Source organism: Penaeus vannamei, chromosome 11, assembly GCF_042767895.1.
Source record: "Penaeus vannamei isolate JL-2024 chromosome 11, ASM4276789v1, whole genome shotgun sequence".
Classification (NCBI taxonomy): domain Eukaryota; kingdom Metazoa; phylum Arthropoda; class Malacostraca; order Decapoda; family Penaeidae; genus Penaeus; species Penaeus vannamei.
Window position 1 is genome coordinate 22881197 of NC_091559.1, and position 5000 is coordinate 22886196.

The following is a 5000-nucleotide window of genomic DNA, read 5'->3' on the forward strand; positions in this document are numbered from 1 at the left end:
TCCACGCTGACTTTGGATCGTAGCTCTGCCATTATCAAGTCATGCATGTGATCGAAAACCTTGGCTGGTATACAGTTCCAACGATCCCCTTTCCCCTTCCAGAGAGGGATGACCACGCATACTGTCCTGGCAGCCAGGACAGTATGCAAGCCCCGTACCATAGACTCACCCCCAGCCTTTAGCAGCTCAGCAGGGATATCGTATATACCTGCAGCTTTCTCACCCTTCAGCTTAGAAATCGCCTCCCTAACCTGTCAGGGGAGGGGGATATCCACTGATAGGCGGGTCAGGCACAGGCATTGCGACATCGTTTACATCAAGACTGACTGTTGGGGGGTCTACCCGATGCAACTGCTCAAAATACCCCAACATGATCTAACATTTGACCATCCCCTGAGCGGACTGCAAGCATCCATGACGGATTAGAGTTCGATTTTCTCAGGGCTTGATAGGCAGGACGAAAATCATTTACTAAGAAATGGTTTTCTACATCCTCAAAAAGATTCCTGATGAACTCTTCCTATCATTTCTCAGTAGAGTCCGAGCCCGCGCACCAAAGAACAGCACAAATCCCAATTGCCTTTCAGATGAGGCGTGTGACACGCATCTTTGAATTCGTCTCCAAGGAGATGAAATTCTGTCTTGTTCTCTGAGATTCACCAATGGACTCCTGAGCTGCCTCAAGTGTTTCACGCTTGAAGGAATCCCATGGGGCTACAGAGGCCGTCAGGTTTTTGAGCAATGTTAACCAATCAGATTGTTGTGGCGAACCTATATGTACACTCCTCTTCCCCCATCTGTCTAGGCACAAACACACACACACACACACACACACACACATACACATATATATGTATGCATATATATGAATATATACATACATACATACATATATATATATATATATATATATTATATATATATATTTATATATAAACATGCATATCTATTTATCTATCTATCTATATGTATGTATATGAATATATATATATATATATATATATATATATATATATATATATATATATATATATATGTATATATATATATGTATATGTATATGTATATATATGTATACATACATATATATATATATATATATATATATATATACATATATATATATATGCATATATATATATACATATATATATATATATATATATATATATATATATATATATATATGCAATATATACACATACATATATGTATATTCACATATATATTTTTTTCATTTTGGAGGTTGAGGGTAGAATCTCTACTCACCCACATGTCTATTCACCCTCATACATGCACGTAGAATAGTCACATTTTCCTCCACGAAATGTGCATATTACATGAAAATCGGTCCTGATTATGAGTTCCTCAAATGCCAGGAGTATTTCAATTATGCTTTTGGTAAAAGTTAACAATATGATGAATTATGAATTTTCAATTTGTTGAACTGTACCCAAAAATATTAATTATTTTGCAATGAATACTTGCTACTAAATAATTACTGCAGATTCACTTATGCATGAAGACTTACAAGTACACCAAATGTCAGTGTTGTCGGCATTCCTGACTGGAATTAGCTGGTTGCATAAGCACGATTTTCTTTCCTGGACTGAAAAAATAGAAAGTAAGTTTATTAAATTCTAAAATTAAACTATTATCAATAACCTGAACATATGTTCACATCAACGGACTCTATATCATAATTGTAGTGCACTGACGTGAGGATAACGATGATTATGTTATAGATGAAAATCTAGATTGCAAAATATTTAATCGTATTTACGGACAGTCTGCGAACACCTTTGAACGCGCCAACCGTCACCCAGGGAGCAGCTGGAACCTGTCTAAGCCGACAGAGTTAATTTGTTAAAATATCTATTATTAAATCTTAATATTATAAGAAAATGGAAATATAAAATTATTTAATATGCTAATCTAACTATGTAACCAAACACTAAAATATAGATTGTGTAATATGCAGACTTACTAACAATGACGTCATGACTAACTGCCTACTCGTAATGTATCGCATGTGTACATTTACTGAGTGCTATATTTCAATAGAATATATAGTTAACTTATGCTTTATATAAAATTAATCAAGTTTCTACACGCGAATGGCACCTGTAACTCCTTATTTATAATTAGCAAGACTGAAGACTTTATGTGAAACATGTAAATATTTAAAAGGACAGACAATTCACATAATTCTGGGACCACATATACGCCTTATGTTAGTATATTGTAGATATTTAGAAAGATACTTTTGTTTGTTTGCGCGTGTGTATGTGCGTGTGCGTGCGTGTGATTATGATAGCAATGGCGATGATGGTGATGATGGTGGCGGTAGGGCGCCCTCAGAATTAATATAAATTATATATTGAATAATTTATATATTGAGCATAATATATGACATATGACACACTTAACCATCACCATTACAACATTTATTTTTATTTACATTTATATTTATTTATATAAATTTACAGCCAAATGACAAGTTGCTGCCTTACTCAACTTGCCAATTCCTCTGACAGTCGGACATGGGTAACAGACTAGTAGGAGGTAGCAACATGTGTACAGTAGACGCGAGTATTTGGCAAGTCAATTTGGTTCATTGGTGAAGTCGGGCGTGTTTCCTAGGGATTTTATGCAGCGCATTACGACGTCCGATTTCGCCATTTTTCTATAGTTCTGGTCATGATATGGCTGAATAAGTATTCAGAGTATGATGGGAGGTGCTGACAGGGAAATCATGATACCCTCCGTCCGAGAAAGGAAAAGGGAATGAGCACAAAGCAAAGTAATGGACTCACCCTTGACGCATGGGCACTTTCACTCATACAGTTTCATCGTAATCCATTCTGTATGCATGGTCTTACCTAACTGACAGTGATTAGAATTGTGCCCATGATAAGTATACAAAGACAATTACTTAATATACTTAACCTGGATCGAGCATTCGGAAAAAATTGCTATCTTAAAAATTGATAATCTAATGCATCTAACATGATCTCGAAATTAGTAACGGACCAGAAAACATTATTTGCGTGCGTAAGACATGATAAAAAGAAGAAAAAAGACAAATTTCGAGACAAAGAAATATTAAAAAAGCCCCCATTGAGAGAGAGAGAGAGAGAGAGAGAGAGAGAGAGAGAGAGAGAGAGAGAGAGAGAGAGAGACAGAGAGAGAGAGAGAGAGAGAGAGAGAATGTATTTCGATACTCCACCATTATGAAATTTGTGTAGCATATTTTCTTTCGTTTTAAAGCTTTGGACCTATTATTCAGTCACGTAGTTTAATTATTGGTTACAAACGGGAGAGTCGAATCCAAACCAAGAGAACGAGGCTGATTACTTGGGATTTTACTTTCAATAGATGCAAGTTCTCATGCATATTTTAATTAAGAAGTAAACTTTGGAAATACTCCAGCGACCCGAACGGGTTATGAGGCATACACGTCATAAAACCGGAGTGAAAATGACTCAGGGAAAGGAAATATATACCACAAAAAACGTAAAACTTACTTCTGCTATACGTAGACAGCATGTCAGCAGTCAATCAGAATATTAATAGAGGGGAAGATGTTTCGCATATTATATTTACATTAAATTTTTTTGTTCTGAAACTTTTGAAGTGATGATTTCGATATATAAATGTCGTGTTCGGCAGCACACTCTTCTCCAAAATTTATCAGCGAAATGTTATACGCTCTCCTGCGGGTATTAGTATTATTCTAATCATAAAAGTGGAAATGCACAATAATGTTAACCGAAAAACATATAACGCTTACTTTTTTCTTCTTTTTCTCGAAGTATGGGATTCCTTTATTGGTTTTCAAGTTTTTTCAAGTTTTCAAGTAATACGTCATATTACCTCCTTCCTGTCCATTTAGGTGATTGGATGGCGGTCAGAATGTAAGTGGTTGGGAACACTTGCCCGTGTGTACCTCAAATATTTATGGTGTCATTATCACTAATATCATGACTGTTTACTATCAATATCATTATTATTATTACCATCGATACTATTGTTGTTTTATTATCGTTATAATAATCGCCATCATCGTCATCATTATCATTATCGTCATCGTTGTCATCGTCAGCATTGTTGGTTGTCATGTCAAGTATTGTAACGCTGATAAATATGTAAACGGAGAATGAGAAAGGGAAATTAAAAAGAAAACACATACACACAGACACAGACACAAATAAGGTCAAATATCCAAAGGTTCTTGATGATCACCCAACTTTATTCATTTATTTGTTTATTTATTTACATATTTATAATATCAGTTTGCTATTGACATTTATATCGCCGACAAGTGGCATCCGCGAAACTAATTATGAATATTCATATGTGACGTGTTAGAAGAGTAGCTACTGTGAAGATATATCAAGTTCGTTTTCAGTCACAACTGCAAATACTACAACATATTCATATATGAAGTCTCACATCTTCATTAGCAGTAATTAGGTATATACATATTTTCATTATTCTTATCTATATTTTTACATGGTAGCAAGGACTGTAAAAAGTTATTGTGTTCAAATTGAAATAACCATTATGTCATGTATTACCTAATTTTAGTGCAGATATTAATGAGTTTATCTCTCTATGCTAAAATCCAGGAGCTTCCGGGGGTTTCGCCTCGGAGTCCCCGACCGGGGCTCTACCCCGGGGCCGGATTCTCAAAGGAGCCTGAAGTTAAGGCGCGCTGGAGGCCTCAACCGTCCTGCTGTATTTCCCTTATACAAGAGCGAAGTGTTGATACGGCGCCTTCACGCACTTGAGAATCCGGCCCCTGGACTCCGCCAAGGGCCTGCAGCCTACTGGGGAACCTACTTTGCCCCCCCCGACACACACTTCAAAATACCTTGCTACGCCTATGGTTAATCAGTAAAAAAAAGGAGAAAATACAGTTCCGTGTGTTCGATTTAGAACTAATTGTGTATTCAGTAAAGTCTTTCATTCCATAGATAAAAATTGGGGAAAAAACA